Genomic DNA, 12,599 nt, shown 5'->3' on the forward strand with positions numbered 1-12,599 from the left:
TTCATGGAGCTCACTTTGGTTAACTACTTTCAGAGTTTCGTGCCCATAAGTCTCTCATGTAATCTTTCCCTGGGGAGGTGTTGCATTATTTCTCCTTCCGTGGTCTGCCTTTTATGCCAAGTATGTATCTACAATGTAGAGTACATATAATGTGTGGTTGCACTCAAACCTAACACATTTCAGAATTCTCAGGAGCAGAGGAACACATTTATCCAATTTATCACAGTGTAGCATTGTTCACCATTTATCAGTTGACAGAGAGCTTAATGAGAAGCCCTTGCATTTCTTGCTTACTGACATTCAAGGTTTTGTATTGGCCTTGTAAACCCTTGTGTGGTACAGGTATGTTGTTAATTTGTGAGGAGTATGGGCATGATTATCTAGCTATTTTAAATGCAACCACGCAGTTTTTTAAATTGTATTATCTCTTCTCTTTGGGCATTGAATTTATCATAGTAAGTTGATCATGTTGGCATGTGTCTTGAGCTAGATATATGTGGATGCATGGAACAGTGTTATGCCCTCACATGCCTCATACATCCCATTTATTGCAGGTGTTTTTTCTGTGTTTAGAATGGGTTTCTGTGTGTCTTTATAGTAACTGCTGCTTGTTTTCACACTCTGATGTTACACTTACAGACAACACATTCCTCAATTAGCCATTGCAGTAAATGTACTCTTTATTGGTGCATTTCCAAAGACAAAATGTGTAAGTGCCCTAGGATCACTCTTCTTGACTTGCAAAGAAATTGGTTATGACATTACACTTCCAACATAGTATATGCAGTATTTTCTGCAAAAACTCATTTAATACTCTTTGTGGGCTTGGGCAAATTGACTCCCTTCTGCCACCTGTGACACCATCCCCAAGTCCCTAATCACCTGTAGATCGTAGTACACCAATTCCCTCTACCACAGAATCTCTGCACAGCTGCAACATAAGTGTTAAACTGTCATACACAGCAGTGCCTGACTATTACTCACCTTGACTTGCAACACACACATCACCCCTAGCCTCCTTAAGATAAAATAATGTATTCACATTCAGATACTGCCAGTTTAATAGGCTTCACCACACCTACAAGGCACTACACTAGCCAGGACCCACCTAGCTTACACACCATCTATGATTCCAACAAAGAATCATGGACCTCTGCTGTGCTTTACTTGCATTTATCCCCACCCCGAAACTCCATATGAGCAAGACAGAGTGTAGGGTGATCTCTTACATTGCAGCCAACACATTTAAAAACCTCATCCAGCACATAAGGACAGCGGGTGAGTTAGAGCAAACTTTTTATTAATACATTAGTGGCACAGAAGTCAGTACTAGCTGTGCGGCAGTTACAGCGACTAACTCCATTTTGCACGCTACCAGTGCCCATCCCTCCTCTCAAGTAAGAGCAATCCCCTATGGGGAGGCAATAAGGGTGAGACGTAACTGTTGTGAGGAACAAGAATTTACTAACCAACTTGACATACTGAAACAGCCATTTCTCAAAAGAGGATACTCAGTACAACTGTGGGACAAAACACATAAGAGAATCTGCACAATTGATAGAACAACGCTTCTAACTAACACCACACCTAAGAAGACCACGAAAGAGAGAAAGGGATTAAGCCTAATCACCCCGTGTAGCACTATTAGTTCAGATGTTTTTAAAGACCTAAAGAAAAACTGGCCTATCTTATTGTCTGGTAACACCTTGAAAAGTGGTCTCGGGGATAGACCAAATGTCATTTATAGCAGGGGTCGCACCCTGAGAGACAAGCTATGTCACAGCTTTTTACCCAATCTCACCAGAAATAATTGGATCCCACGACCACCACCTGGTTTCTACAAATGTAGTCATTGCAATATTTGTGAACACACCATGGATAAAACCAAATCATTCTGTTACAACACCGGTGTTACGTATCACTTCAAACATTTCATGAATTGCAATACCAGATTTGTGGTGTACTGTCTCATCTGTGTCTGCAAGCACATATATATAGGTAGTACAATCAGACCCTATAAGGAGAGATTACAAGAACATATTCGAGCAATTAAAAATAACAACAAAGAATACCCATTTGCTGTACACTTTAACTCTACACATACTCAACGGCATTTACACAACATCAAAACACATGGTATAGCCACCCTTGGCGGATGCCCGAGAGGTGGTAACAAAACACTACTACTTAGGCAACTAGAAAGCAGATGGATAATTAAGTTACGAGCAGTGGAGGAAGGGCTCAATAAAGAAAAAGATCTACACATTTTTCTGTGATTGCACTGGGTAGGTTTTCATTATGTGTACATATGCACACAGATATTGTTAATTTGTTGTTATCATCTTAACATTGTATTTATGATGTGTACAGTTTATTCTCCTGGTGGATCAAGAATAGGGGGTCTGATTATATTGTCATGAATGTATATATTTATATTAGACATATGTTAAACATTGTGACCAATGATACTGATGGCTATGACTAACTGCACACAAAAGATTTATCTTATGCTTGTATCAAATTGTTTTACAGGACCAAGGTGTCACATATATGCACTCTGCATTGGTTGATGCTAATAATGGATATTCCAATGTCATGCCATGAAATTCAGTTTTGTTTGGTCTGTTTAGTCAGGCTGGTCAACATTAAATCATCACTACACCTTTAAAAACTATTGAATAGTGTAGGTCACAAATGGTGTCAGTTTCTGGGCCTCTTCATTTCACCTTTTATACCTGACAAACCTTACTGATAATAGACATCTGTCACTATTCTAGTTCCATTTTGCTTTATGTTTTTTCATAACAAGATGGCAACCACCGAGAGAGTGGAGCGCGTCACATTGTCCTTTTTTTATTTTGATTACGGTGGAGAAGTATAAAATGCCCGTTTGTAACAGCACGAGGGTAATACACACATGCTGTGAGCTATACGCGTACTCGGACCACTTACGGGTAAGGATTTACTTCCGTATCTATCATTTTTCCAAAGCCGTCTGTCCTGCCGATGTTACAGTTCGGATAAACCTCTAGGCACGCTGACTTCTCTGTTCACTCACTAACGCTTTATACCAAAGTTAAACCAGGTAGTAATTCTGACTGTGGCGTGCTTTTGTTGATTAGCAGACAGCGTCTTTCAGCATATATATTTCACAGCCACTATCCTAGGGGTGTGACACGCGCGATTGGCTCTAAAGCGCGAGAGCGCGGAGCCGCTTCCTTTTAAATACAACACATGCTGGATACACATGATCCCAGCACATTTACTATTTATTAACACCATGTTACGATACGCTGGTCTAACCTTCGAACACATTATATTTTGGCATCCAAAATATTGACAGATAATATCCTATATATGAAATTTTGAGTATTCCTTTGTTTTAAGACATAGATACATGTGCGGTTCTCTACAGCGCAAGAGCGCGCTATCACATGTTTTAAATACAACACATGCCGGAAGTACATGGTCCAGGCACGTCTTTACCTTTCTTGTATACTTTAAGTTAGTACGCTTATGCACATATCTTATATGGGTTCATTTTCGGTCAATTATGGCATAGCTTAGTTGACATTGTACGTTATCCATTCTGGACTTCCACAATATGGAAGCAAGTGGTTCTTGGCTACGTTTCTTAGTCAGTTGGGTACTTTACGACAGATATTTCTTATCAATCTCTGATTTTATAAATTGAGACGCTGCTTATAAAAAATATGCCTGTTTTTCTACTCCCTCAGCCATATCAGACACTTGGCTAGTGTTATTGTTGACTCAGTTTTTCGCTCCTTTTTTCCTACAGTTAGACTTACTATGGTCCAGGTGCAACTATTGATATAGTTTTATAGTGCACCTCCGAACTCAACATGGAGTACCTTCATACATTAAAGGACTCTTCACTCTGAATGCTGCAATATGGACATAAATGGCACACTTTGAGTACCATATACTATATCAGCAAGGTATGTCCTCTGAGATAAATCTTGATTTCCTTGGCACTACTCTCATTAGGGTCACTTGAATATATATTTGCGCACTCTTTGGTGTAATACTGTACTCTCAAACATTTACTTATCTTTAGTATTATTATCTTTCACTATTTATATCTAACACTATAGGGAGCACTAACCAGTTTACCATGCACTGTGGTAAAGATAATCAAATGCATGAAGAACGTTTTTTGGCAATCTATAGAGCCACATAATCTGGTTTTACCACATTTCGGGTGCTAGTTAAGATCTTACACTGGACAATTGGAACTACCAGTTTACCATTGTATCTGAACATTATTTCACAGCCTTGAAAAAGTCGTTGTTACGACGAAACACATGTCGGCTGTCTCCACATTGAACACTGTGGCTGATGTTTTTCAACGGATAAACTAAAAGGAAGAATAAAGGACATTATTTTGAATATTTGGATGTGCCGTGGTTCCTTCTATTCTACATTATGGGGCAGTGTCTGCTTATAGTGCTACCTCATGGCCACCGATGTTGCCTGTTTCATCATGAGATTATCACAAAAACTGATAAGACCTGTTTTTGTGATATATACATTTGTTTAAAAGTGACATGGTGGTGCGTGAAAAGAGTTTGCTGTGTGGCAAACATCTGCAATTGGTCCCCCCCTTGTGACCTCCGTGCATCTCATTAGAGTTCACCCAAAATATTGTGAGATGCTATGTTGGCTTGTAGTTGAATTGCTGGCACTTTTTCTAAGACAATCAGAGATTCTTGATGTTGGTGGATAGATGAATGGTAATGGAAGGTAAAAAGTGGATTTATTTAGTTTAGGAACAACTGGCAACTTATTTGTGAATCTAGCACTTGTGCATTCCACTGGGGGTAATTAAGAACTTTCATTAACAAAGCTGCTAAGTTAGGGGCCTATATTTTATCATTTTATTAGGTCATCCAAGTTATTGGCAGTACACTGGTCCTTTCCAAGTCATATTTTCCCAAAATGGGTAACACAATTCTGCTAGCACTGGCAGACATTACATTACTCAACTGAAAAAGATTATTACATTAGTAATGCTATTTTCTTTATCGTAGGTGAATAAGGATGTCATAAATAGAATGTAATTAATAAGTTAGATAACTTGAAATATGTTTTTTATACAGGTGTTACAGGTCTTCCATGTACACAGTGACTTCGAACATTCAAATCGGTGTGGGAGCAACACTTGTGTTGATTGGAGTACCAAGGGCTCCATAGGTTCTAAAGCAAGCAAGGAAAATGACACCCCACTCCCTTGATTGTGAATTAAGACACTAGCCATTGTTGGGGTGCACTGGGCCACCTCAGACCGATGGGCGTCGGAGCTACTGCACCTGCTGCCCTATTGATAGCCAAGCCCCTTTCCTATGCATACTGAGCCTGTTAGGGTAGGAAATAGTGTGACTGCTGCGATAATGTACAGTCTGACCCAAGTATTACAGGGGTGTGACCAAGAAGTTCTCAGCATACTAAGGGACATACTTACATGCCCCTAGCGCCCATGGATCATCACTTTTTGTGACGCTCCGGTGGCACTGTGCACTGCGCCGTATTTTCAAGGCAGCGCTAAGCCACTTTTTGAAATATGGGCCCCTCGGGCACAGTTTTCTGCGGCAGAGGGGCATGCAATGGGTGTTGCTGTGGGCGTTCCACCGTAACACCCATTGCTTTTGACGCTGCCCCAGATTTACAAGAATTACAAGAATTTGTAAATCTGTGGCAGTGCCAAAAACTAATACCACCCCAAGGGTGGCATTAGCATGGCGCAATGAGAAGAAATACTTTTATTTCTCCTTGTTTTTGCTTTTTCTATGTGTGCTGCATTCTGCAGCGCACATAGGAAGAGAAAAATGCCAGGATTGGTTGTTTATGTGCAGGTAAGCATTCCTTCCTGCACGTAAACAATCATTCAATAATGGCAGTTTGCTACTTCTATGTGTGCTGCATTCTGCAGCACCCGTAGAAGTGACAAATTACCATTGTAGATTGTTTTAATGCTTTAATTATATAGAGGAAAGGCCAAGTTGTGCCATTTTGGGTGTGCCTGATACACTTAGTCGTGTTTCTTTCTTTGGACTATAATGCTTGTTTCTTTGTATTTCTTTCACATAAACTGAAAACTGCAAGAACAAGGAAGAAGAAGAAATTGTCATGGGAAGATCTTTTCACAATGAGCAGCTTGAGAGCTCCCTGCAGTGTATATGGTATATAGGTCCAGACACAGTCATGATTTCGAATCACTCATGAAATGAGAAACACATGCCTCATTAGGGCACAAATTCATTAAAAATACTGCAACGCAGCACAGCAACCAGAGTTGCTGCACAGCATTGTGTTGCAGGGAGAGACTGCAGTTCAAAGCCATGTTTACAAAATTAACAAGCATTTGCAATGGAATGGGTCTACCATATTTAGAGCAAGGTAATTGTCATGTTTTGACGCCAGCCATGGAAACTGAGAAAAGATGAATTGAGAGAATAAAAAAGTTAGCTTTAAAAAAATAAACTTTGCCATTTTGTTTGTCCTGCTGAGCACGTTTTTACCAGTCACAAGCTTTCTGTTTCCAGGGCACCAGAAGTTAAAAAGAACAAATAGTACCTTGATCATGTCGGGAGCAGTGGACGGGCACTAATTAAGTTGAATCAATTAGTGCTTGATCCCTGCTCCACACAGAGAAACGGAAATGATGCCAGGCATGCCTTGACGAATTATGAGGCTGTAAAGAAGAGTGCTACGCAAACCAACAAGTGGTGAGTGACATGTGGGCTCCAAGCCCTTAACTGAACACAACAGAGCCTCACAAGCGAGAAGCTTGCGCTAGTGCATGCACTCGCACGCTTGACCCTAAAAATGGCCTCGCCTGCGCTCGCCCACAGTGAGACTACGCCATGCACTTACGCAAAAGTGTGTATGCCTGCTGTTTACATCGGTTTAGTACCGGAACATGCCAAACATTCTATGTGTCCTGTACAGCACCCACGCAATGTGTGATATGTCAGGAGAAATCAAAACATTTCTCCGACTTTATACCTGCTTCAAGAGGCATGAAGAGCACTGAGAATGAAGGTAACCCCAGGTCGTTGACCTCTTCCCTCCCTCAGAGAAGGCCCTCTATCAGCTTTGTCATGTTGGGTGGGGGTACCATCTACCCAGCCGTGTCCGAGATAAGAGGTGTGTGAAGAGGCACCCACCCTGGTCATTCGTTTTGAAAAGCTGGACTGCCTACTGCATGGCTACCAAAAAGTGTGTCATTCCTCTTAAATGTTTTAGTTGCAACTAGTTCTGGCCTAATCCATTTGCAGTTTTAAAGAGCAGGGGCTGAAGGCGAAAGTGTTTAAGAGGAGTTAAGAAGTGTTTTTTTTACATTAGTATCGTTTTCCTTCACATTGAATCTACAGCAGAGGAGTTGGGAACTCTTTTGTCAGTTTTGCATCTTCTTTATATTGTGCATTTTATGGGCTAAAAGGTTAATTCAATTAAACAAAGAATGACTGAGTATTCCGACCAATCAGTTATCCATGAGAAGATGAAGTCTACCCAGAGACGTTTTTAGGTTACCCATGCCCCATCTTCCAAGGTGACCCCCTTGAAAAGTGAACTTCTCTCTGTTTGACGTTTGACTATTTCTCAAGCTAAACCCCTTTCCCTCTCCCCCTACATCTACTTCTTAACCTGTTTTACGATCCAGGTTCATTTTATGGATTTTTGGGGTCCCTGGCAGGACCTATTTCAACTGCTTTTTGGACCCTGTTGAAGTTTAACATATAACTTCACACTGTTTGGCATCGCACAGCCTTAAATTAGCAGAAAAATGATAATAAAACCATATTTGTAGCATACAGGGCCTTCAAAATGGGTATTGGCCAGGAACCCCAAAGTCTTTAAAAAGACAATGAGTCGACCCTATGTTCCTGAGAATGTGTGGGTAACTTCACAAGCATCTTAATCATTTCTTAGTTCCTGGTAAAAGGAGGTATCGGTCGAATCAGGGTTACAAGGCCCACAAGAAGTCAGCAGACCTGTTGTATCTTTCATGAAGCCTCTGCCTGTTGGAGACGGAGCAGTCTCCTGGTGAATTACATGGGAAATGAATACTTGAGGGGTAGGGGACAGAATTACCTACCCCGCTGGTAATAATTAATTTCTAAGAGGGTCTCACGTAATCCCAGTAATTTTTCCCGTTGGAGGTTATTGATCCCCTCGGTTTCGGTAACTCTGCGTCAGGGAAGTGGAGTTACCAGGGCGATAAGAGGAATCTCATAATGTGGCTCTCAGTTCAGATCATTTGATGCTTATAGCAATTTGATAAATTTGATCGTCCCCATGTTTCAAATTCAATAAGAGTGACAAGATAACTTTACACACACTATCATCAAAGAAACCTGCAAATGAGTTATGACTTTCATTGGGATCGCTATACGAACAAAAATCAAAAGGGAGAAAGTAGTTGAGAAGTAATTCCATATATTAGCAATAGTGAGGGAATTCCATGAGTGGTAGCATTGGAATGTCCAGGAAATAGTTTCAATCATGGAATGAGATGCAATTACGAACAAAGGGTTTATTTACAAGCCCCTTGCGCGCCAGCGTGTCACGTTTTATATGTGAAATATACAGGCTTGTAAATAAGCCCCAAAGTATCTTAATCCCTCTTTGTCTTTAGCCCCATTCCTCCAAAACTACAACACATTCAGGCAGGAACTAGGAGCAACTAAGACATTTAAGAAAGCTAACAGACTTGACATAATTCTAAATTTCCCTCTTTTCAATGCTACTCAGATGCAGAACTAATATAATTGGTAGCCATGCAGTAGCCAGTCCCCCTCCTCAGAACAAGGGGCCTCTTTGCACAGCTCTTATCTGGGGCAGGACTGTGTAAATGGCCCGGAGACTCATCAGTGCGCACACCCCACCCAACATGACAAAGCTGATAGAGGGCCTTCTCTGAGGGAAGGAAGAGGTCAACGACCTGGGGTTGCCTTCATTCTGCAGTGGAAAAATGGACCAAGTCGGGCAATGACCAGGAATCCCCCATTCCTCCACCAAAGCAATATAACAGAGATCTCAATGACTTGGAGTTTCGATCTTTTCATAGGGGAGCAATAGGCCAGTGGGGTCACTGGCGCGGGGTTTTGCATAATTTGAAATGGACCTCCCACTCAAGCACGGCGAAGCCCAAAAACACAATACTTCTCAATTTCTTTACTCTAGTACCAACACATGCATATAACACATTATATTCCATTCCATTATTCCTCACCAGACGCAATAGATGTTATCTGCCCAATCCCTGTCTTCAAAAGATAAAACCATCTCATTCAACATTTCAACCACATGAGGCACACAACAACGCATCACTACGTTCTACACAGAACAACAAGCAACACGGGCAAGGTGAAACGCAATGCACAAGGCGGCATCAATCTTCTGTTACTAACATCAGACAGAAAGCAATATCACTGTCGTGACACCTGCCACTGCTCTTAAATGTGCCATGTTCTGCAAACCCTTCTTAAATTACACAATAAATGGAAACAACAAAGTGCTTGCACATTACTACACTGTTGGACATGAAATGATGCATTGATGGTCAAAACACACAGGTGAAAACTTACCAAACTTCGTGCAGGTCAGAATTTTGCAGCACTGAGTTGTGCAAATTCCTACAAATGGCCCTGCACGGTGCTGCTACGTGTAAGGGAAGAATGATGTCACTGGACACGCTTGCACAAATAATAAGGGGCAGATTTAATTTAAGAACCCCTAGCGTCTCTTTGCACCACATTAGCATCATTTTTTTCTTTGCTAATGGGGCCCAACGAGGCCAAAATCGCTGTACCAAATTCACAAAGTGGCGCAATGCATGTGTTGCTCCACTTTGTAACTGTTTGCGCTACATGATGCCTGCACCAGGCATAATATATGCAAAGATGGCATTCCCCTGTTAGGGGGGGAAAAAAAATGTCACAAAGAAATCTCTGCATCATTTTTCGGTATTTTTAACGCCTGCTCAGAGCCTCAATGGGCTCAATGGGCTTTGCAGGATTAGCGTCAACATTTTTGCTGCTAATTCCTCAAAGGTCTAAACTATTGTAAAATACGTGCCATTAGTTCCTTAACTACCGCCATGTTGCGCAGTATCTTAGATAGAGCACACAGATGATGGCATTGGGGGGGTGCTAAGGGGCACAAGAAAAGTGCTGCTGCACTCGGAGCAGGGCCACTTTTCATAAATTAAGCCCATTATTCCTGTTGCAGACATAAATTAGTGCAAAGGGTTACAAAGTGGTGCAATGCATGCATTGCACCACTTTGTAAATTTGGAGCGGTGATTTTGACCTCGTTGGACTCCATTAGCATTAAAAAAAAATACGCTAATGTGTCGCGAGGAGGCACTAGGGGCTCTTAAGTCTGCCCCCAAGAGTTTAAAACTTGACAGGCACAGGTTTACATTGTGAGGAGGGAACAGCTTCCTGTCTCTGGAACCTGTAATTTAGTCTGTAGTGCATGCATTCTGATTTAGTTGCTTTCTCATGCTAAGGATAATCTCTATAGCTTGACAGAGCTTGAGGGAGGGCTGGCCTGCTGTTTTACCTGGTACACTGAAGTGGGGTCCCCATCACAAAGTCTCTGCCATTGACTTCAAGTCTGTGTCTAGCCACTCCTTCCCCCAGATAACAATAGCTGTTACATAAAAGTAGTAGCCAAACAGAGGAGCGGTCACAGCTCATGAGGAAGAGGAGGACCAAGCAAAACCCCTCCTGCCCAACAAAAATACACATTTTGCGTGGACAGTGCTGATACAGTTCTAAAACGTCTCCCCACAATGTCCATATAGCTACTGGACAATGACAGTACTTGGAAGCACAGATGCAAAAATGCTATTAGATGGTACTAGTTTCTGTCTCTGGTGGCTGAGTAGACCAATGCCTTCAGTGCAGGAATCTGTTTTGATCTGTGGTCTCAGGTTTACATTCGTGCATGTCCACTCCATTTTCCATCCTCAGGACTAGGGTCCAAATTTTCATTCCATTCCATTGGGTGCAAAAAAAACTGTGAATAGACCTACCAAGGTTTTTTAGATAACATTTTATTAGCATTTCTGTTCATAGTTTGCCATAAGCTATAAAAACATGTTGATGCAGAATCTAATATCATTACAGTCATTTAATAGGTTTGTCACTTTACATATCGTGTTATCCTGCTGATAATTATATGACATTCACTATAATTATAAACAAAACAGCAATGTTTCCCTTTCAGTGAGGCAGTATTGATCCATTCAGAACCAGTCCATGTTGCTAATAAATCATGCAATCATAGTAACTAGTGCTGTAAGAGCTTATAATGCAATCACACCTCCAGGCCAGTAATATATGGAATAATGAACGCCCTGCTGTAATCTTTATAGGATCAGCTTTTTCGTGAGTGGAAGGATGCAGTCAGTCAGCCTGGAACCATACACCTCAGATGCCCATGACTTCATTTTCAGAGTAATGCAAGGATACTCCCTGTGCCCAACCCTCTTTGATGCCTCTAGCCGGCATCATTCCCTCAGATGACATCAACATTCTTTCCTATGCCACAGCACACAACTCGTTCACACCTAACAGACAAGGATCCTGCATGACCAACTGTTCAAAGTTGAACACCAGCAAGGCCAAAAACATGATCTTCAGAAAATGCACTTAATCGTGGTACTCCACCTAACAGAGCCAGGACCAATACCCAGCCCTATCACCTAAACCAAGGACCACTGGATCATCATCAACAGCAAACTCAACATGACCTCTCAAGTCAATGCCCTCACCGACTCATGTTTCCATACCCTGAAGATGGTGATAAAGAATTCCAAATGACTTCCAAACAACACATGGAAGATCATCGTGCATGCCCTGATCACAAATAAGCTGGACTACAAGAGCACCCTCTATGCCAGGATCAAGAAAAAACTCACCAGAAGGCTGCAGACCATTCAGAACTTGCCAGTCAGAATCACTTTCAACCTCCCAAATGACACTTGCCTCACACCACACCTGAAGGAGCTCCAGTGGCTCCCCATAGGCAAACAAGCATAATTCAGACTCCACCCCCCCAATTTCAAGGCACCACATAACATTGTACAGCACACCTCGACAACTGCTTCTGCTTTCACAAACCATCTAGTTTGCGAACTTAAAAAAATAAAAGTAGAATCCCTGGTGCAAAACTAAACACACCCAAAAGCAATAAGATAGTTATTGCAAAAATATATTAGAATACGTTTGAATCAAGCCAGATTTCTAAAAAAAATGGTGCAGCTCAGAATGTGTAAAAACAAGCAACAAGATTCCAACTTTCTTCTAATTATCTAAATCATGCAAAAAATAAAGATGGTGCCATAATTAGCTCCTTTCTGCCACGTTTCATTTCATTTTTAGGGTCAAGTCTGTGAGTGCTTGCCCTAGCGCAGGTATCTTGCTTGCAAGACTCTGTTGTATATGGTAAAGGGCTTGGAGCCTGACTGTCACTTACCATGTGTTGGCTTGCGTGGAACTCTTCTTTACAGCCTTGTAATTTGTCACTGAAGGCCAAGCATCATTTCCGTTCCTCTGTGTGGAGCA

This window comes from Pleurodeles waltl, chromosome 7 (assembly GCF_031143425.1).
Source record: "Pleurodeles waltl isolate 20211129_DDA chromosome 7, aPleWal1.hap1.20221129, whole genome shotgun sequence".
NCBI classification, from domain to species: domain Eukaryota; kingdom Metazoa; phylum Chordata; class Amphibia; order Caudata; family Salamandridae; genus Pleurodeles; species Pleurodeles waltl.